Source organism: Bombus bifarius, unplaced genomic scaffold, assembly GCF_011952205.1.
Source record: "Bombus bifarius isolate JDL3187 unplaced genomic scaffold, Bbif_JDL3187 scf7180000007987, whole genome shotgun sequence".
In the NCBI taxonomy this organism is placed as follows: domain Eukaryota; kingdom Metazoa; phylum Arthropoda; class Insecta; order Hymenoptera; family Apidae; genus Bombus; species Bombus bifarius.
In genome coordinates, this window is record NW_022884369.1 from 2,023,640 (window position 1) to 2,047,599 (window position 23,960).

Consider the following 23,960-nt stretch of genomic DNA (forward strand, 5'->3'; position numbering starts at 1 on the left):
AGACTAAGTAGGTTCTCGATGAAGGACCATCCGCAAGGAGGTTACTTGCAGGGCCTTACGGCTGATTAACGAGCGCATGCTCGAAAAGTGTGAGAGCCCGAATTTCGAGGACGCGTCGGCCCTCCCAGCGTGGCCACCGGAGCACCTGTCGTGCGTGAGATTTTAAGAGCGTGTCGTTTACACTCGGCCAGCGAAAGAATCCCGGGGCAGCTTGTCTCTGAGAGCTTGAATCACACCAAATATCCACTCCTCTCCATCCAGCATCTTCTATATATACATACGTAACCCTCTGTTCTCAAAATCCATCGATAGATTCCACTCTTGACTGGATGTGACTCGTCGAACAGCACAGTGAAGGGAATAACAAGGAATGAGCAAAATATTCTTCTGGTCAGATAGAGTCTTCGAGGCGGGCCCGTCAAAAATCCGCGCCGGAGGAGCGTGTAATCGTTCGAAGGCGCGTATAAACGCGGCGGCGAGCGAAAACACACGGCTGAACCTCTCGAGGAAACATTGGGCTACCCTTCGTTCATTCCAGGCCCCGAGCCTTTTCTCCTCGCCGAGCGGAGAGGAGAAAGGCGAAGGCGGCGAGAAAGAGGAAGAGGATCCGCTCTTTGCGGTGAAATTCAAATCTCCACCGAGAGATCTGCCGTGCACGCCCCGCGCAAAACCGGTTTCGTTGAGATCGGGCCTCGATTCCCTCGAGGGGGCCCGGCTGGCCCATTCTACACCATCTTCCAGCTAACTCCGCGTCGATAAAGTAGGTAACGATAAGTGAACTTGCGGGGCCCGTGTACCTGCAGCACGATCTAGCGAGGGAACGCGAAGGAGAGTCCTTCTTACCGATCCTCGAAAATGGGCCTTATCGTACTCCATCGGTTCGTTACCGATCTCTGAGAATTGTTTTGAGGTAAATTTCTTTTCTAGTGATCTGCAGTTCTTTTAGAGGAAATGTCTGGGAAGATACGCTGGTACAGAAGATATACCTATAGATGCTTGGTTGATGTTAATTAGATTTTGTTTGAAACTAATTGTGGATGGTAGATGAATAATTTTTAGCAAACTGAATTCTGAACACTCTGCGCTTTGCGTACTGAAGTACGAAGTTGTACGACAAGTTGTGCAGACGAGACTCTTGAAACTTTTATGACTCAAACTTGAGGCTCGAGTGTGTAAACTGTGTTCTGGTAGAAAAGTTCTATTGGCACTGGAGCTTCGGTGGAAAACATTATGAAACGATGATCAGATATCAATGAGAATCTTAACAGAAAAAACAGTTCAACTCAAAGCACCCAATGTCACTCAGAAGCATTCTAATCTAATCTAATCTAATCCAAAGATTTTATCCCAGGGATCATAAATCACAAGAGAATTCTCAAATGTTGTTCAACATACGCACGACGTAAACCATTGGCAATAATCGGAGATCAAAGAAACGAGATGAATCAAAACTCTCGAACTGAAAACTAAATTTTTCTTCGTAGCCTGTTCACGGCCGCGCGTTAATAAAATACAGACATCGTGGCGAGCCATGCGGCACGATTTAACCTTCGATTAAGGGAGTCAAGCCGGTCGTGACTTACCGTAATGAGTCGAACACACGTACACAGAGCGCATATATCAAAGTTATATAGCTGCGAGAGATAATTCCGACTGATGGCGCGAGCACCTCGCGATGATGTTTTCTACGAGCGAAGAAGCGCGAGAGATTCTGGGTCAATAATAATTTACACGGCTCGCATCGACGAATACCGTAATTTCACCGTTGGTCTATCGTGTCATTTTCATCATGTTTCAACGACCGAAACCCACTCTCCCTTCCAACATCCGTTCTCGAAATTACTCGACCAGCTAGAAGTGCTGGAATGCGACTGTCGCGGGTATTTTAATAGGATCCAATGGAAGATGATGTCCCCGCATTGCTTTCGTAGAATACTAAGCCAACGCGGCCTAAATTACCACGAGAATTACAAGAATAATATCACCGTTTCCACCGGACGATAACCTCATTCCTGTCCTGGCGAATTTCGACAATGAACAGAGCGAAAATTAATAGGTAGAATGTGGTGAGCGTTCCGATAAAAGAGCCGTAGAGTATTAACCTAATTGAATCGAAAATTGCTGGGATCGGTGGTGCAGCGATACGAATACTGTGGAGAATTTTCCAGGGGGAAATTGTCCGCGTTCCATGGCGATAACACGATCGTAACAATACTTGGGATATCCCCGACGTAATCGGGACTGGGGCTAATATAATCGAAAGAGATAATTAGTCGCGGCAAGTAACCGACCGTGCCGGATGAAACGCGTAATCAACAATAATCGTGGCGTGAAATCGCGTTGGTTAAAGAGCGAGTTTCGATTTGCATCGAGTCGTGCAAGAATTTCTTGATCATCGGCCTCGTTAGCGGCCCTCTCCCGGATAAATATAGAGATAATCGCGGTGACAAAGTCTCCTCGTGTGTCTAAACACGTTAATTAGTCACGCCTTCGATTAGACAGCCTGCCTGACAGCGATTGCTCGTTATCGCTTGGCCACGAAATACGTGTAAAGCGATTAGTTTAATCGACGGCGATTACTCTGTCCGCGATCTTTCATTTTCACCATGTACGTTTTATTTTTATTTTTATCCGTCACTGTTAACGATGACTTCGAAATTGCATGTGAAAATTACTTTGCCCTTTTCCGGTCCGTACGTGAGAAATTAAAAAGGATAAAAGAAAGGAAAAAATACTGAAGTACATGTAAAGCATTTTAATCGCCCGATAATTAGCTGCAGCGAGTGATAGCTATTACCTGCTCGTACGTTGCTGCAAAAAAACCGGTCATTTGCCTATCGCCAACGATTAACATCATGATCGATCGTTCTATCTCAAATATTTAACATTCATTTGCTTATTCGTTTGCCTCGGGCTTTTTACATATTACCGGGTAACGCACGATCGTCCGTAAAAAAGCGAGGTTACTGAGAAAATTGGCTGAGAGAACGGCCGCAAAAAATTGCACGCGATAAATCCATCGGTTTCTAATTGAAATTCAATAATTCCATTGCAGGCATTAATTTTTTAAATCTCATATTGCTCGGTATCCCTTTTATTTCTAGTTTTGTTTCGAAAATAAAAAGGTTATAAATTTCTACAGTATCTTCTTCCCCCTTTCCACCCTTTATCGGTGAAAACAATGCAAGAAACGCCGGTGAACTATAAAGGATTAAACCTCTGACTATTGATATAGTAGAATTCTAAGCAATTTTTTAAAAATACCACATCTCCGCGTGATTTTTCATTTCCAAGGTTTTGTTTCGAAAAGACACGGATTATAGGTTTGAAAATTTATTCCTACAATAATTTTCATCCCTTTTCCAGTCTTTATCAATGGGGACAATACAAGTAACGCCAGAGAAGCACGAAGGTTTAAACCGCTGTCTTCCGACATAAAACTCTAATCTCTGATTTAGCCTTAAATCCCAGCATATACAGCAATTTCGTAAGTAACATATCTTATGGTATCTTTTTTACCTCCAAGAATTCTATCTTAGAAAGAAAATATTTGAAAATGTTTATTTTTACGTGAAGTTTCCTCCTCTCATTTAAGAAACAATTTTCGCTTTATCAATACCTCTGTAACGACACCAGTGCCGTGCAAAAGGTTAAACCACTGACATAAAACTCTGATCTCTAATTTAGCCTGGATAGTCCGACCGTACACAGCAATTTCTGAAGTAATACACCCCCGCGTGCCTTCTCACCTTACCCGGCCGATATAAAAATCCTGTACCAGGAACCCATAAAACCTTCACATCGACGATAATCGAAATAACAAAATCGAAAAGAGGAACGTGCAGAGGAAATATTCGGATAAAGGGGATTCGGCGAGAGCGCATCCTCTGGCAAGCGAGTATTTTAATTAGGGCAGGCTTTCGAGATCGGCGATACGCTGGAGTTGGACGTGCAGGGTGGGCGGCGTCGCGCAATCAAGGCTCGCAGAAAACTGGATTAGCGGCCGTTCGCCTCTTTCTCTCTCTCGTTTTTGTCGCGACGCTTATCAACCGATAAGTCGTGGAACAAGGACGTCCCATTTGCGCGGTGCGGCGCGCTGAATCCTTTTCGCAGGCGGTTCCTATTATCGAGCGAACGACGCGCCTTTGCCGTCCGCGCGAACGATGACGCGGCCACTTTGTGTCAGCCAGCGTGAAATAAAGTTCGATCACAGACCCTCTGCGTCCTTTAAATTTCATTTACTTTTCGCTATTCTAAAGGGGTAGTGGTAAAGATCGTTTTCCAACCTGGAGGAAAGCATCGAATTCTTCGAAGATTTTTGGCAATTATTGTGACGGCCAGAAGGATCTTCAGCTCCCCTTCTTGAATTTTCCCAAAGATACGATTCGAACAGATGGTGTCTGATGGAAAGCAGATACGAAAATTGGTAGAATTTTATAAGACAGCTGTGAAAGGAAGGTTATACTCTCGAGAATGATGCTTTGTTGTTTCTTAAATAAATACTTTTCTGGGATAATGGTTTTATAGAAGCCAGCTTTCTTATAGAAGGCTGCTTTGCAAATTTATCACCTTCCTCTTTTCGAAATAAAATTCTTCCTTTCAAAATCTTTTACCATAGAGGTGGGCTAAAGTTACTGGTCATATCATATGATAAAAATCTTGAAGCTGCTATAATGATTACAGCAACTGTACCACATAACGAAAATGTAAACGAAGGACTTGTCCCGTAGAAGCTTTTTCCCAAAAACAAAAACGAAAGAGGTAGGATCGCGTTTCAGGGGCAGGGACCGACGATCCCTGGGAGATCGCGGTGACGCTGACGTCCTGAACGAGTACGAATTTTTTCTGGCGGTTTCGTTGGCAGGATGCGGGGCGGCGGATCAGAAGTCGGCCAGAAGGGCCCGAGAGGGAGACAAAAACGCATCGGGTCCGGTGTCAGCGGGTGACGGATGGGCCCGTAAGCCCGTCCAAGGCCTATCTCTGGTCCCCACGAATCCTCTCGTTGTTGCGTCGTACCGCGTTTACTCCGGTAAACTCGTTGATCCCGGTTGCGTTTCCTCTTCGACTCGAACATAAACGAGGCCAATCGAGTCTCGGGAACACGAGTCGACGAAGAATGAAACCTCTAGGAAGGAACAAATTACCCGTGGAATCCTCATACGTTTCTTCCTGCGCTCGTTTTTATCCTCTCCACCTATTCTAGACGTAATTGATTAGATAATCCTCGGCTGGACAACTTGTAAGACGTCCGCAAGCTTCTTCCATCGAATCGACCGTTCCACGACAGTCTAACCCAGACACCATCTGTCGGCCGTCCAATTATATCCAACAAAAATTCACGCTGTATCAGCGCCAAGGGGCAAATTGATCTATCCGGAGCGTTCCAACGACGACGCACGGAACTCGACACTTTATAACTCACGGCAGCCCTGGCCTGGTTCACCGGGAGTAACACGTGTCAACCGTGTTGAATCAGGCCGGCTTGCTTTTTAAACGGCGACCATCCGACACAGGATGCGTTCACGACGCCGCCGCTTTCCTGATAAACCGCAGCGTTATTCCAGGACCGCGGCGACCGCCAAGTGCCGGCAAGAGCTCATCGGTTTTTGCTCGTAACCGGTAGAATTCTGGACAAACGCGCGACCAGAACGGGGACACAAAGAGCGGAGGCAACGAGAAACGCGTGGACAACGATGGACCAGATCAAATGCCACGGACATCTTCTCCGGCTGATGAATTCCTTCATCTCGCGTCCGTTCGAATTCCAAGCTTCTTCGCTGCAGATCCGCTTTGCGTCTCTTCCTCGTGCTTTTCGTATCTTATTTCAGACGTCAGATTTAACGAAACACGTTCCGGGATTTATCGAAGTCGCCTCGAGAACCTTTTGGAATAGTTGGTAGAATATGCCTTGGCGACGTTCGAAGGTAATTCGATGGAAGCGATACAGCATAACTATAAATCGTGGATCGTTAAATGGTGACACTAAGAGTTGCACGTGTCTTATCGAAACATCTTGAATCTCTGGTTGTTAAAGTTATTTGTGGATTAAAATATAAAGTTGCCCCGTGACACCTTACGCGAAAGCTAGAAAGTTTTGCTTTTCTCAAATTCTCCCTTCAAATTATTGCCGAGTTCCTTATTTTCCGCTATACGTTTCGAATTGCCGTTTCAACTTCAGAACGTGTAAACTTTGGCGTCACCATATGTTCTATCAATATTTTCTCGAAGCAAAGTTCTACGTATTTGGATGTTTCTGCTGGATCGCTTTTCTCCCTTTCTCCTAACTCTGTTTCCCCCTTCAGCTTCGACGGACATTTAATTGGATGGATCGAAGAGACATCGACCGGCGAAACGACCAGCCTGCGTAACAATGGAGGCCCACCCAACTTTTTGCGCCGCGGCTCTCTGCTCGCAGTTACGGTGCGATGCACTCGTGCTCCACCGCGTGGAAGTAACATCAAATCGAGATCGATTCACCACGAAACGATCGAACGGTCTTACATAAAAGCGTGGTAAATCGACCGAGAGATAAACATCTTTTTAAATATTATCCCTATCTTATCTTCCCCTGAGTTACTATGTTCTACGTAATCTGCCGAATCTGATCATTGTATCGTCCTAATGACTGTACATTCTTCGAACCCCTGAATTTTTCGTCAAATAGATTCTTTTAATTCCAAATGTCAAATCATATCAACCATTGTATCGACTGTGGAACTAATCGATGTTCCACATCTCAACCGACAAACTTTACCAACAAGTTTGGAAGCTCATTTTGAGAAAAATATGTTATACATATACATCATTCCGTACTCGTTGAGACGAGCTGTATATTTTCTGATGTTTATGTTTGATATCGATTGATCGTTTTGAACAATTTATGCCAGTCTAAATTAGTATGGCTCAGTGTAAAAAATAGTTTGAAATAGCTGATTATCGTTAAAAGTTAAGTAGATTGAATGCATCTGATTATCTGTGATTTATACTACTTCCATATCTCCGAAACGAAGACGAATCTACCTATGGCATATATAATATTTTTTGCTGAAAATGTCTATCCAAACATGCCAATATTCTGTATATACGATATACCCTCGTCCATAACGTTCTAATACCCTCGTTCTAATATTGAGGCACTTCATAGTTTCGTATAAGATGCGATGATTAATTTACGTTCTGAAGAAAACGATCAATCGATCGTAATTTCGCATTCATGCGAGATAACGATGCAAGAATTCGTAAAAAGTAGATGTAAGAGTTACGAGAAGAACACGATCGATTAAGAACCAAAGGTTAAATCTATACAATCTCCTAATGTTGTATTTAATATTGTATTTATTGATCTCAGTCCGATGACATAAAAAAACCAAAACCTTGGTTTTACATAGTTTATAAACATAAAACTTACAGATAACTTACACACACGTCTCAATCTCCTGGTAGAAATCTCTTGTTAAAAAAGTTTTGCGTGTATTAGACGCAAAACTCAGCCAAGTTTACTCAAAATCTGTATTAAAATTTGGAGCAGAATAAGGAAAAATATTATAGAAAAATGAATGACACGATCGAAGAGGAATTCGACGAGCGTTCAGTGGAAATCGAGGTGACTTTCTCCCTTTCAATCTGGCGTTATCTCGTCAAGGTTGATTATTTTATGAACACTTCAGGAGATCCAATCTTCGTTATCGCGATCGAGACGAAACGACAGAACAGACGTAGCGCGTCTCCCTCTATTCGGACAATCCACGTTTAAGGATCTCTCGCTCGCACTTGATAGACCAGACCGACCGGGTTTACAGCTTTTCAATATCTAATCGAGCGAACAAATTATGCCGGCCCGTGTACCATGGCGCACCGTTGACGCGGAATGATGGATCGTTCGCGTGGTCCTATCCACCACTACGCCCGATGCACTCGGTGGAATCTGAAAACCAGAAAACTGGCGATCTCTCTTTTTCTGTTCTACGCGAAATTCGGTTGAATTCACCTGGATTCGAGTGCATTTGAACGTGGAAACATTATTCATTATTAAGGGACAAATAGTGAAATATGTAATACGTAGAAGAGATTTTGTTTAATAATGCATAAAACAGATTGTGTTGTTTTCGAACACCGGGAACATTTCCACGAATAAAAAGATAGTTTATTTTAACACTTCAAGAATCCTAATGGAAAGAAATGTTAAACAAATTCTGGAAATTTCTTTTCATGGTCACAGTGCTAATAAATGATAATAAAGTAAAATTCAATAATTTAATATAATTTTATTTAACTTTATTTACGAGCCTGATCGATTTTGCGTGTAAAATATCTTGCATAATACAAGATAACATCGGTGAGACGAGAATAACGCTGACTACTGTTATATAAAATTTAGATGAGTATAATTTAGAAGCAAATACATAAGTTCAAACCATATTCGATTAGAATAATTGTTTTACATTGTAGCAATAATGTAAATTGGAAGAAAATAATAGTGCAAATAAAATGTTGCGTCAACGTAATATTTCATACACACATTGATCCTTAGTAGACAAAAAGTATTCGACATGTAAAACCTTATAGTGAAGAAAGCTGATGTATGAAGGGAAACGAAAAAGCGTAGAAAAACGAAAAATGTCCTTAAAACATCCAAGCTTCATTCATGAAATGAAGAAAACAAACAGATTATCGCCAATGCCAGTGATCTAAATCAATTCAAACCAATATTCTAATCCAGTAACAAGGATCGAAGGATCTCCTACATCGTCGAATTAGGAGACGACGAGCATTCGAACTAAATCCCCAGAGTTTCGATACCTTCGATAGACAAGTTCGCGTGAAACGGACGTTGGGATCAGGGGCTATCAGAAAACCGGGGAGTGCTTTGATATTTACCGAGTTGGAGGAGCTCCGTATCGCGGATTACGAAAATTGCCGGGAACGATATCGGAAAGGGCCGAAGAGAGGAACGGCCCTCGCTATTAATATTACGAGGCCGTGTTTCGACGAACGTGCCTTAGGATAGCTCGAAACGATCCCGGCCCCTCTTATCTGCCCCGTTTCTTCCTCGTTTAAGGTTCGCCAAGGCTTCACAAGGCGCATCCTTAAGGATTCAACGAGTACACCGCTTATCTCGGTCAGACGAGAAGCTATGGTGGCTATAGGAGAAAATGAGATTCGTATAACCGCGGATCGAGACGCGTCTATGCATAGTGGATGGAGGCCTCCGAGTCATTTTGATGATTCCCTCAGATATACGACGCAGATTAACCAGCTGCACCACGGTTTCGATTGCGTTACACTTCGCTTTCATTGTTCCAAGTTCGTGCGACCTTCCCCGCTTCTCTTTTCTTTTCTCTTTTAAAATTTTTTTTTATTTCAAATCCCTCGCTGATATCGCAGGGGATACGTACCGGGATGATTTATATGGAAAAGGCCGATGGAAGCCGCTGGATCCACGCCAAATTCGTTCGTTTTTGCTCCAACTTTATGAACGTGTCACGCAGCCCCGTTCCCGATGATGCTGTTAGCGGTGAAAACTAATTTCGCTCGGCGATGCGAACTTTAATCTGCATTCGATTAAGCCTGTCCTGAGTCGCGAATCCCTCCTCCTCTAATACCCTGATCAATTATCGTTCACAAATGTACCAATCGTTCGCCAAAATCGCAACTTCGTAAGCCCCAAGATGAACGTGAGATATTAACTGAATGATAAATCGTGCCACGGGGAATTTAAAATAATTTGTCACGTTCATCGAGAAGAATCTTTACACTCGAATTGGCTGTTGGCAGACAATAACGGCGAACATGATTTTATTAAAATACTGTAATCCTGTTGGCAGCCATCAAACATAAGGGAAGAGGGATGAAAAAATCATCGTAAGAGCGAACAATAGTCTCTGTCAGCGAGCTTATCTCGCGACGAAACGAGGGAAAGTCGGATCGCGTGTTATGAGGCCACTTTTCGACGTCTCCGAGAAGCTCGACGATCGCAATTTTCAAATCAATTAAGAGCGAACGTCGGACGGAGCGAACGTCGAGTAGTAACGAGGTGCCACCGATCTGATAGTGGCAGTTGAAGCTGGAGAAAAGGAGATGGCCGTTAGTAGAAGGGGAGCGAAGAAAGAAGCCTTTACTCGAGCAGTCACGGTGGCCAGTCGGCAGCGTGTAACATTACGATAGTGATTTATATCTGTTGAGAGTACAGAGGCGTCGGTAATGCACTCGGAAGCTGCGAATCAACCAACGATCCAGGCGTTATAAAGCCCGTCCACCCCTTGTCTCGCCTGATCTAATTATAATTTATTGAACTCCTTAGCAGGCAGTACAACTGCGAGAGAATCGTAATAAGCGACACGCTAATGACTAATGACCAGCCACGGCCGGGCGAAAACGCCGTGATTTATTTCCGGTACCGGCAGTTGTTGCATTGTAAACCGGATAGGCCGAGGAAAATAGAGTGGCGCGGGGGAGAACCGGTGTAATATCCATCGAACGATAATTAATTATCAGGTCAGCCTGTCGATAAAAACTGCGCGCCGTTCCTTTGAATCTAAATAGACGCATCTCGACACAGGGTTTCAGGGTTTAATACTTCGTTACGTGAGTGCATGCTATTATGAGAACGTTGAGTTGGTAAGTTTTTAGTTATTACATGTTAAAATAAAACGATGGAGCGTCAGGGTAACGGAATAACGTGCTATCTAATGAAAATTCTAGACATAGAGTTTTCCTCGGAAAAAGAGAATTTTAGAGAGTTATGGAAAACAGTCTACGAGCCACGTCTCTATGTTAAGCGGGAGGGAAAGAGATACGAGGTAGAAGAGATAGAATGATAGGAGAAAATGTATATTGTAGAGGACACAAGCCAAGGCTTTGACAAGTATGCACCTGTCGGAGTACATTATCGGACATATCACACGGCAAGACATTGACCAATACATGGGCGAGAAGATTGTTAGATATCACCAAATATATTATGTAACATGCAAGGAATACAGTTAGACACGTACTTTTCTAAGCACACGCGATACACACCACTAAAAAAACGTAATAGATATCATCGAGTGTATATTTCTACGACACTGTATAACTAAGTAGATAGAGAAAAACAATCTTTTTAAACGTATCGTTATCGGGGCAACATTTTACTCGCAGATCCCTACCGACAAAGAGATTCATACAACCCCTTTTTAACTTGGGTCAATGACTTTTATACCGGTATACTTCCAGCGAGAGATTCGCCAAGTTTGCAGCGGCAAATCGGGAACAATTTGAATAAGAAATGTCCTAGCGAACTTGAGTGAACTTTATCAACCGAGTGTAGAACAAATTCAAGAAGGAGGAGGAGGAGGAGGACGGCACGCATCTACGAACGTTAAACAACTAAAAGAACGGCATCGTTTTGCGAGGCAAAGAAAAAGGAAAATGAAAGGAGGGTGAATAGGGGAAGCTAGGGTTGCAAGTTTTCGTCGCACGGTATAGCGAGAAGACCATTAAGAAGGCAAGTCGATGGAGGCTTCTTGCTAACCTGTATCGCCTTACCCTTCGTCGTCTCCTTTTGGTTTAATTAAATTCTCGAAGTGGCGGTGCCTTGCACCCCTTTTTTTTCTCTCTTACCCTCGACACCCCTCTCTGTCCCTCCAGACCGCTCGTTTCTTCCAACTGTAGCTTCACGTGGTCAGACCTCTTAGGCGCGAGAGTGGTTCCACGCACACATAGCGCCGTTACTAATTGACGGATGAATTAATTAGCGGGAATGATCGATCGTATCCGCCCGCCCACCAATAGGATTTATTTTCCGCGGGTACCACCACGACGCACAGCTACCTGCATGTATTATGACCCGAGAAAACCAAGATCAGGACTCGATAAATGAAGTAGAAAGTGAAATCTTACAGACCATAAAATACGTCTAACCCGATAGTAGCCCGAGATTTAAAAGATTAGATGTACATGATATAACTTAATATGAATGAGACCGGTAGGGTAAAAACAAGTGCAGACTGAAGATGGTTTCAAAGGGGCTGTTTTATCGAGGTTGCAACCAACTCGAAAGTTATACAGAATTATCTAGGATGCGTTACCAACAATTTAAACATTACTTGAAAATCACTGAAAAGTCATCAAGGTCGTGACATTAGTAAATGTGACCATCGAACTTGTTTCATTTCTGTCGGAACGACCGAATCAAATCAAATTGCTAATACTTAAATTATCTAAAAATGCTAATTCATCACGGTATCACGCTATTTTATAGTTCTCAATAGGCAAGTACCGTAGCAAATAACATTATCATTGATAGAAGGAACGCAAGGAAATATATGCATCCATTATTTTCCACGACTGTTGCGTGAAATGAGAAGAAACTGTTTAACTTTCTTCCATTCCCCTGCACTTAACGGTCGTTCGAGGGCGGATGCGGCAAGGGTCCGCCGATCAATCGTGCGATCGCGTGAGACACGTACCGAGGGAGTTTGGCACCGCATTAATTACCGGTCGCCAACAATGGCACAATAATTAACAATTACGCAGTTTGATAATTATATACCTGCTGGCTGAGTTATCGCCTGCCGTTTGCCGTGACCGGGCCCTGTGTTTCGCGTGCTCACACACGCGTACACACGCGATACCACACCACCTGCAGGCCAAGCGTGGCGCATAGAAGGCAATAAATACACGCGGATCCGGCGGGCCAACGATCTAATTATGCCCGAACAATGGCACCGTATCGGACGTCCCATTGAAAACCTGATAAAGCAGATAAAACGCGAGTAGTCGAGTTCGACGTCCACCATCGTGTTAGTATATAGGAAATCGACGAATTTTAAAAGAGACTCGTCGACCTCAAACTCCCTTCCCTTACCATTCCTCCTGAATGGCACAGCTACGGCCCGCCATAGTGATTTATCTCTCCGGTTCGTAGGAGTCTCGGTTCTCGCGCACGGGACGCGCGTTGAATCCGTCTTGATTTATAACGAGGCCGCGGCTCGCATCGATGCTTCATAATGCCTTGTAATTACCGATGGTTCCCTTAAAAATTACGCCGTCCGAGATAAGGTTCCGTCGCTCGGGCGACGAAACTTCTCGTCCCTAGGCATTCCCTGATTAATGATACGAACGACGTGCGTGGGACTTCACCATGCAATCGTCCCTCCGCCACGAGAACTCTCTCTGGTCAATAGCGACCCTCGACTCCGAGCTACGAGATCGCGTGCGATTTATTGCCGATTCGCTGGTGAAACGCTACTGTTTCAAACGTCGTGGAATTATCGAGTGTTCGTAGAGTCGCTGGAAAGTTCGCAACAACGCGAGAATCGTCAGGGTAAATTATGTAAATTCTTTTCGTCTGATTTATTTAGGAAAAGTTAAATTTTAATTTTAATACGCGAAATATCAAGGACTGAGTGAAATCGTGCCCCTGTAATATGATTTATATAAAATTTCTCTGTATCTCTCGCTTGATATGTTGGATTTTGAAACGTTGAAGCGTTGGATTTTTTTACTACTCTTTCTTTATGAATCGAAATTCAATTACTCTGCGGTCAAATTAAAGAGAGTGCTACTAGTAAACTTATTGTCTACCGTTAAGCTTTTAAATTTTCTTCTAGCAGTACCATCGTTCGAACCAAAGTGCTGATCAGCCGTATGAAAATTGTATACGATCTGAAAGAACGATAATTTTAAAAATCAGTATCGAAAACATCGTATCTCGATGTGTTCCAATTAGTAAACTCATTCTGGTGAGAAGTAGAAAATATATTTACTTTGATTAAAGAATACAGACGTACGATCTAGTATTTTCTTGGAAAAAAAATGTTGATGTCTCGTAGAATAAAATTCGCGATGCCGAAACACGAATCGATTTTCCGGTTCCCCCCTCCACGTGTTCTTGCGCTGGTTTTCGTCCAGCTGTAAATTCTTTCACGTAACGTGACCCATGTAACGCGCGAGCGTATTACACCGCGCGAACCTATTTACGCGACGAACGTCTGCCTCCTATTCACGACGGTCCGTTGAATAACACGAGCTAGAGGGTGAGAGACACTTTCTATCGTGGTTATCATACATTTACATTAGGCGGCCGTTGGCGAAACGCGGAACGAGTATTTCATAGACGACGTTAAATCAGCAATTTCGAGACGTCACCGATGGAAATGAAGTCGTGCCTCGTGTCCATATAAAAACAAAATTACATCTACTCTTGAAATAGACGATTGCACAAGAATAGCAGGTGAAAAAATACTCAAAATTACGCGAAAGCAGTACAATTCAAATATTGAAAAATATTATAAAGTGGGAACGTTGCAAAAATTAAAAAAATATCAAGCGTTATACCACCATCATAAAATAGTCCTCTCTTTTCTTCGGTCAGTTTAATAGAATTATGAATTACGGTCGAAAATGTGTACACTTCTTTAATGTTTCAAAGTACTGACAACCACTACCAAAAGTGTAGAAAAGCGAATTTTACAGGTGCGTTTTGAATAGTTAACTGGTGCGTGGTAAATTTTGATTCATGGGGAATACATTTTGTGTATAGAATAAAATATACATCGTTAGGAACTAAAGCTTCTTTATACATGCATAACTCGTCAAAAGAAGTCGATGTTGGTAAAAAAATTCAATCAGCGAAAGAATACAAGCTGTTAAATTTTGAATGACGTTACACGATGTAAGATAAAATTTGTAGTATGAAAAGACCACGTAGTTAAATTAAGACCAAGACCATCAGCGCGGAAATCTGTGCTCGAAGCCGAGGTGACCCGGTTCCCAGTGCATGTTTTATTTATCGAATTCATCGGTGGCCGATGCAACGCGCCGCGAAACAGCGGCAATGTGCCGCGCCACGTCACGACGAAGACTGAGAAAGGTGGTACGTACGCGGTGTGATTTATGGGTGCAACACCTGACGGCATTTTGTTCGCTTTTGCATCAGCGTTGTTACGTTGGCAGCCAGTTCCGCCCTTTTTTACCCCCCTCGCGCTCCATTAGTAATGCCTCGGTCATTACGAGCCCCAGTCGATTTCCCGTGGCTAATAAATCCCGATGAAATTTCCATCCTCGCCCTTCTTTCTTTTCTCTCTTTCCTAGGGGAGCTCGTCCGTCTAAGTCTCTTTTTCGAAGAAAAGACCAACCCCTCGCGACCAAACCATCGGAACAACGGCAACCGACATAATATCCTGACAGATTGAAATTCAACGCATTGTGGCCATTTTATTATCGATATTTATTATGATCGGTAGATAGTAATTTTGTTATATGAAATATTTCGAAATCGCTTGTGGTTTCGTTTAAAAGTAAGTAAAAGCAGATTTTAATTTAACATCGAAATATGATATATTTAAGAAAAAGCTACCGCCTTTAGAAATAGTTAAAACAAAAAGGAGTGGATTATATTGCAAGATTATTAATGAAAAAGCGATAAAAATCTAAAAACCCCTGACTGTGAAATACAAAACGTCAGATATCTCCATAACGTGTTAAAAGGGTAACATACGGTTGGTTGCGATAGCTACGACATAATCTATGCGAAGTCATCTTGAGTTTGTAAAAAAGCAGATCGCAGACTTCCTGCTTGGAAGTCGGTCTGTTTTCGAAGTAAATCAACCCTTGATTCTTACGATAAATTCAAGAGGGACGAAAAATGAAAGAAACCACGAGTAATTTAATCGTGTAATTACAATTTGTACGGACGCCACTTTTAATCCCCGTTCCTCGGACAAACACCGTTATCGAAGCCCAAATAAAGAATCTGGCCGTAGATAGAAAGTCGTCGTCAAATATTTAATCCTAGCGCCGCGCCAGTATTCCGCGATCAATATTATCCTGAGACACGATTGCCGCGAGAATTTCTCACTTTATTTCAACTTTTCGCCTCGCGATCGGCGAGAACAAATTCCTCTCCTTGGTCAGTGGAAAATTTTCGAATATACGACCTTTGGCCGAGGATTGGTTTTCAAAGGTAATAGGTCTTTCCCTTTTCACACAATTACACGAGGAATAGCTACGATAATCAGGAAAGAGTTCGTTAACTGTAACGAAATTATACGACAACGCAATATACCTGGGGAATATAGATAAAATAATCTACATATTATTCTGACAAGGTTCAAAAAAATGTATCACGATATTTCATAAAAGCTTACTACACAAATCAGAGGCGCGTGGAGGAATTTCCATAACTTGAAAAAGATATTTCAATCTTTTTGTACTTCGTGAAATTATATTATAAAATTTATATCAGCGAAAGAAAAAATATGTAATGGGAAAAGAAATATTAAGCAAATTTTTGGAATTTCTCTTCGCAATGGCAATGCTAAAAAGCAGAATTCAACAATATCAATCGATTGGAGAAAGAAATTGTAAAGGCGACCAAAAATAAAATAGACCTAACAGGGCTGTCTTCGATTAACTTCGGTTCCGCGTGATAATTAAGAGAACCTCGAAATAAACGTCATCCATAAAATCGTCACGCTCGCAGTCATAATTGTTTCAACGATCCTTATGATGGGTATTCACCGATCGCAACAAATGTTCCTTTTGTTGAGAAATTGCTCGATGATCCACGGTAAACGACGGATTTTAAAGGATCTCGAGATTCTCGTGCACGATACGAGGAAGCTTCCATTTGGATTTCACGAGGTTTATCTTTTCAACGAATCAATGGCAACACCAAAACCAGACAAAGAGAAATCCACGGCATTCAACTCTGCGACAATCCTATAATAGAACCGTTGCCCGATCCCCTATATCGCGTCGTTAAAATAATTCACGACTCGACCGACTAATCCCTATTTCGCGTGGTCGCAGGCAGAACACATACTTCGTTGAGCAGGATAAACGCCTTGAATCGACGCATTCCAATTTAATATCGGATTAAGCCGACAATCATGTTTTTCATACGTTCCTTGTTTCTCAATCTAACAATGTTGTACGATCAGTTCTAGTATGTATCACGATAGTTTCCTGCATGAAATTGTTCAGAGTGGTTAGTTGGTTTAATACTGGGGCTACTATAGATATTGTAGACACATTAATAATTAGAATTAATATGTCGATTATAAATCCATTTCTCGGTACCTATAATGCTGCATATTAATAAACGATACTTCTTTCTGTGTTATAAAACTTTACACATGAGTTTGAATATATATTATTATGAAATCTTTTTCCACAATTTCGTGATTTTTAATTCACATGCTTAATACACGTAATTTCAAATTGTACTATATGTATATTCCACATGTATGATATATATTATTAATTAATACATGTTTAACATATATTATTACTTAAAACCACAGTTGGTTTATTTAATAATTTGCAACCGCAAAAGATTGTTGCTCGACTTATCGTCTCTTTGCGCCATAAAGAGTTCCGATTAAACTCGAAAATTGTACGTAAAAATCCTTGGACATGGTGTTCATTATGGTTGCATACCGATAACCATAACGCCTGACGAAGCCCGGAAGCTACGATAAATTATTATAAAAGCGTAGCGAAGCGTAGGAAAAGGCGATCACGTGCATCCTTCCGCACGCAGAACCGACATGACGGACGCTCAATGGACCCGGAAATTGATTTTATTCGTCTCGGTTGGTGGACACGACGCGCGAGACAGCGTCAAACAGTCCCGCCGCCGCGCTCGAAATATCAATTTTCACAACAAATATGTCCATAACTTTGCCCGAATAAATCTGAGAATGAGAACGCGTGCGCGCGAGAACGATGCTTAGAAGCCCTCAGCGATACAGAGAGAAGCGCACGCTATGATTTATCGCACGGCTAAGTAAATTCAAGACCTGTTGTGCAGCCAACTGGTCAACGATGTTTCCTTTCGTTGACGTGGCAATCTGCCAAAAATTTCTTCTCTTTTCTGGTACGGTCATTTTTATTCGATATATCGATCGCGCTTTGTAGTACGAGACATACGGTACTGTATAAAGGTCTTAGACCTAACAAATAGAAATGTTGCGGTGGAATATAAGAACGTTAAAACGTGAGACGTTTTATTTCAATTCCATTGTTATTTCTAAAAAAATAATTGTCCAAGAATCGGTTATTTCTTAACAAGCTAATAAATAACTCGAAGAAAAAAAATTTCGTCGAGCAATTTTTTTCCTCAGCAATTTTCTAACTCATTTTCTGTATATTCGAAGCATTTCTAAAAAAAAAGTCATAAATCAAGGATTCACTAATAAAACTTTGCACGGTGCTGTATTTTCAGAAGTAGCTGCTTATTTCGTCAAACGAAGCACAGTTCGAGTGTTTTCTCGATAAATATTTTCGAAATGATTACTTTTAATTTCGTTGGAGTACACTCGACCCTCATCGCGGAAACTTGTTAAAAATACTTTTAACTTGTCAAGATACTCATTAACCGGCGACGGCCTGCACTGTTCTACTTATAGAATAGGATCCTCCAACGGATCCTATTTCTACTTGAGAAATCAATCTTAATACTCATCTGCCATTGCGTAACTGCAACTTATTACCCTCTTGTTCACCAACGAAGAACACCAAACGAGGCACCGTCATCGCAACGCTTTCAATTACGAGACAAACGACTCTTTTGTGTTTTCCCTTATATTTCAATGGAAGGAAGCGACGCGTAGGATGCAACCACGCGCCTCTATCATCCGAACACCTCACGATCGCAATAAATCAACGTGCAACCTAATTAACCGACGGCCCAGCCCATAATGGGGGTTTCATTACCAGCGAGCACGCTAATTACGTGAATCCACGACTGACACCAGGTGAACATAAGTTTACGTGACCGTTTCACGGCCCACGATTTCGCGTTACTGTCTTTGATTGCTGATCGTTCCGTTGAATTCTCCAATTAGCCTGTCCGTCCAGAGTGACGTTCGTTCTACCATCGGGCTATCTCACACGAACCGAAAACTTCGTTTAGTAATACATCGAGAAGCTTAGCATCTGATCTGTCGAATCGAGACGATTAATCTCAAACGCGATGCAATTTTGATAAAAGTACCAACAATGATATCGTGGAATATTATAAAAATTGTAGGAGAGATAAATTATATTTACCCTCGCTAGTTTAGGATTAAAAGCAATCTAGCCAGGTGTTCATTTATCTTTATTAATTTTTAATTCCGTGACGTCTAACAGAGCCTGGTTAAAAAGCGACCCAGTTAAAAGTGTTAAAAATCCTATGGAAATAATCATATTACCGCCAGCTATTCCTCAACGTTCCTCGGCCGGAAATCGCGTCGAATCGATCACCGCAGCGGAATTAGCGAACAACGTAAATCTTCACGGTGACCCGATCAATTTCGCGGCATAAACCGATAAACTCGAAATGTTTCGAGCGCGTCGCGCGCGGAATATTCAATGGGGGCCGCTGTATAAAATTGCCGGTGCTTTATCAAATTTTTTTTTTGTCTGCACCATGTTCCTCCGTTTACAGGTTATATCCGCCCGTTCTTTTATCACCAGAGTGCCAGTGCACTGGCGTGATTCTGTCCGCGTGACTTGCTGACGCGATACGACAACGGCGACAAATGGAACAAGTTGCATGAAGAAAGTTAAGGGCGAGACGGAAGCGTTGTCTATTTTAGAAACGAAAAGGGAATGGCAAATGATTCGCTATTCGGTTTTCAAGAGGCGGGGTGAGTAATAAACAAACGTCGCGAGATTGGAAAATAATACACGACTAGAAAGCATTTTCATGAAACGTGCTTCGACGATTAATATGATAAAACGAGGACTCCGATACGCGAACGGTAATTGTTCGATCGTTTTTGGCTACGAGCGAGTTGTGATTACGTTGATTGTAAAACACGGTGTAATGCCATCCCCGTAATTACGCAGCCTTTATTTTCTGATCTGGAAAACAACCGAACGTCACCACGGAATTTACTCGTAATTGCGTATTCCACGTTGTGGTAATCGGCAGGTTTCATTTTCTTTCCAATCCGGCGAGGAATTGGTGGATAGCATATAACACAATCGAATCGTATCAACCCTTGCCCGGAGGATGGTGGCTCACCTCTGTCAAAAGCGTTGAACATTTATAGTAACAAGGCACAGAACCGAATTAATATACTTTTCATATCTCAATATAATAATAAAATTAGATCTTTTATCGATGAGGCTTAGGAAAGATAAACTTGAAATATCCGAATCAAAATTAATCTAGCGTCCTGCTTTTGAGAATTAACCCTAGAACAACTGAAAGGGAAGTTTATCTCGAGTCCGCCAGTTAGAAATTATAGAAAGTTCATTAGTCCTCTGATTCCGACAATTTCCAAAAAATTATTTAATATTCAGCAATTTAGCAAAGATATAAAGACACGAGAATCGAAATGAAGGACACGAGCTCAAACTCTAGCGGACTATTGCTTTCTACACAGTTAGATAATTCGACTATAGACAAAGGAGCTGATTTTTCGAGCAGATACTACCGAGTCTCGAGGAATGAATATTTAATTAAACGTTGAGGATGTTGTCTCGCGAAAGGGAGAGCAAAAGATCTTTGAATGGTTCGAGGGTGGGACGACGGACTTCCGCCGGAGAATTCGAATGCACGCGGAAGATGAGCGAACCCTGATACCCGATGATTTGATCGTTAAGAAACTTTTGAAAAGTTGCAGCTCCTTGAGAACACGCCGCCAGTTACTCTTGCACGGTTAAAGAACGGCGGGACCTTCTGTTTTCGACTGACTGGTTGAAAAGAAAAGTTTACCTTGTCCGTGATTAAAGGGAAGAAAACTTATCTCTTGATCTACGCACCTGGCTAGCTATCTTAGAGAGCATCCGAGAGAACTTGGCGCAACGATAATGAGATTTCGAATCAGAACGAAGAATCTCCTCTATCTACCTCATTGATTTCTTCCTTTAGCTAAGAGGGTAATGCAGGTACAGTATACGCTCTTGAAATTATTCGGATATAACTCGAAGAAGAAACGGACCGAGAGATAGACGAATCTTCTTATATGGCACGTAGAAATTATTAAAAAATTAGAGGAAATAATAAAAGAACGGTATAATTATAGGAAAGCTTTGCATGAAAAGTCCAGATGCTGTTATTAAGAGATAAAGAGGCTACGCGAAAATTGAATTTTCCTTCAAATTTATAGCGATACACTATGCAGTGATATAGGTAAAAAAAACATATAAATTACAACATATAAATTAATATACAACATATAAATTAACACATAAATTTAATTTAAACGTAAATTAGATTAAACGTAAGTGGTCCAAGACTCTCAGATAGCACTGTGTTAGTTCCGTTACGAAACAATATCGAAAGCGGAACATAAGATAACAAAAGTGACTTATGATGATAGCAGATTGTTATATTCTGTGTTTACGTTCTCGGTTCGTTTGACCCCATTTTCAAATTAATCAACTTCAAACCAAACGATAATAATACATCATAACAGAACTACTTATGCTCAGAACAGGGTGAATAGTAAATTTAACATGTACGACCAACAATAAGTACGTATGACATGAAAGTTGTTAATACGCAGTTCGCCAGAAAGGAGGCATTTTAATGACACCAGATCCGGCACGGAACTTTCTGTATTCACTCTGAGTATTCGTTCTAGGCGTCAGACAAGATTACCGGGAATGTTACCGCGTTCAACTAGCTCTTTGATACATTAACTGGCGTCGCGATGATGATGTAACATCGCCTCTTAAACTAACGCTTGCTCGAAATACAAGGTGTAATGGCTCGAGGTGCTGAGTTCCATAATTTGTCGCGTTCAGACATAGAGAACGAACAAACACATCGTATTTACGCTGATCGATCCGATTTCGAAACATTATGCCACATGGGAATTGCGTTGTCAATTATTGTCGACGGGCTAAACACTTATTTGCATGATGAAGCGATTCTACGAGAGATAATCGTTGGGAGATATAGAAAGCTTCGAAACTTCTGATGAATACGTTATTTAGACTGGCTAGAAAGATGACAGAAGGGAAAGGTTTACGTTACAATTTTGAGGGAGGAAGAAAAATCGAATATAGTAGTCTTCGGGAACGACTTAATTCCAATTTCGAGTTGCGGAAGCTTTCCGAATTACGCGGAAAACTCAGTGTAACAGCAATATTTATTACCGTGTAAAAGTTTCCAGAGGTTGTTTCTAAACAGGCAACAGCTCACTTCTTGAGATAACCGGAAGCGGTTACGTTTTCGTAACGTGCAGACGTTGCTCGCGTTTGCGCGTAATCCATTCGCATTAAATTTTGCGCGTAAAAACGCGAAACCGTAAGAACGCAACTGGCGCTCTTTATGGTTTAATTACATTCTTTCCTCGCCGCATACTTTATCTCCATAAACATTCTTACCCCGTAAAGGATAGTAGATACTTAAAAACCTTGCTATTACGAGACCAAATGAAAATTGTTTCTCGGTCACGCCCAACCCAAATAGTAAGATAATAATACTAATTGAGGAGGTCGATAAATGATAAAATTTTCTTCTAAGAGTGAGATACATAAACTCCATATTTGTTCAGATGATTTTGTTTTAGATTTTCACAGTTTCGCGATTATATATTAGTATTTTGAATCGATTACAGATGTTTACATGAAAATTTAATTTTATCCAGGATTTCAACGGCCACATTGAAATCTTCTTCGCAAGATTGTCTGATCAATATGAAGGAAGAAATATCAAACGAATCCTTTCAACTGCCTTTTATAAATACGATATTAGAGACAGAATTCAATAACGTACATTAAAAGCGAGAAGGACAATTGGAAATGAAATGTTGAGTAAAATACCACGTCGATTCTTAATGTGTTAATCACTACAAACAATGGAACAAAGGAAGCACAATAAAACGCGACAAACAATGAAGTGAAAGTAGGATGAAAATTGCTATAAAATCTGATCAATGAAGAATAGTTTCCGAGTCGACGACAACAGAAGGGGAACAAATTAACTTTTCCAATCATAATTTACACGAGCCTGAACAGGGCTAGATTAATGCGCAGCATTAAATCAATTGTGCTAATGCGGCCCGTTGCATAAATACGCAAAGCTCGTTAAAAACAAAAATTAATGCCCTCCGGTAGTCTCGCGGCGGTCACGGCACGAACTGCGATATTTCCGCGTTTCACGGGCCCGCGATCGTTAAGTACGCCCGGCTAACAAAATTATCGCCGGCACCCGGCCGCCGTCGAAATCGAAATTAACATCAAAGAGAGGCTCCATATGCCGTTGGCCCCTATTTATCGATCGAATCACTTAGCCAATGCAAAAATCGACCGACAGTTTCAGGCAACTTTGGCGATCATCCATACTCGATTAGCTGTTAATCGACTATCAGTAGGTTGAGCTCTTTTTCATGAGGTACGAGAGAAAAATAGATATATAAAATATACACAAGGTATTTTAGTTTCTCTAGTTTTAGCTGACAGCACGAAGAAATTAAATTCATTACTTCAGAAAAGCGATTTTCATTCTATTCCATCTTAATCAATCAATCACTCAAATCAGTTCACCACGTGTACCAATATTTTTCTATGAAAGTTTCTCGATCTCTGACATGGGACCAAGAGCTACAGGAAACCAATATTTCGTATTTTTATTATGACCTCTTAACGAAACTCTAAGTTTGCCAGAAAGAAACTACTAGGACACCTTGTATATCATACTGGTATTTCCACACGATTACTCAATGTTAAACAGACTTTTTTTTTAGATTGTAAATAACTCAAGGTGTAATTTCAAGTTTTAGTTTAGGAGCAAAGAATATCTGTTAAAGAATTCGGTTCGGACAGGCATAAATCTAAGCGATCACGATTCACGTCGGTGAAAAAGCATAAATTTTAAGAAAGAGATATCCAATTACCAGAACGATGCGTTTCATTGTGCGAAAAAACCGCCGCAACAAAATAACAGTCGGTGAAAGTAACGAGAAACGTCGATTTAACTGGTCCCGTCCCGATCCCGGTCAATTGAACCGTTTCTATTTTCGATGCATGGA

The 23,960-nt window shown here is 41.5% G+C and overlaps 1 protein-coding gene across 1 annotated transcript in view; it reads right to left on the minus strand.

The window, feature by feature from the left end:
- The window catches only part of LOC117205130 (unconventional myosin-IXb), a 90,339-nt gene that overhangs the window by 34,094 nt on the left and 32,285 nt on the right, over nucleotides 1-23,960 (minus strand). The gene's annotated exons all lie outside the window — the stretch shown is intronic.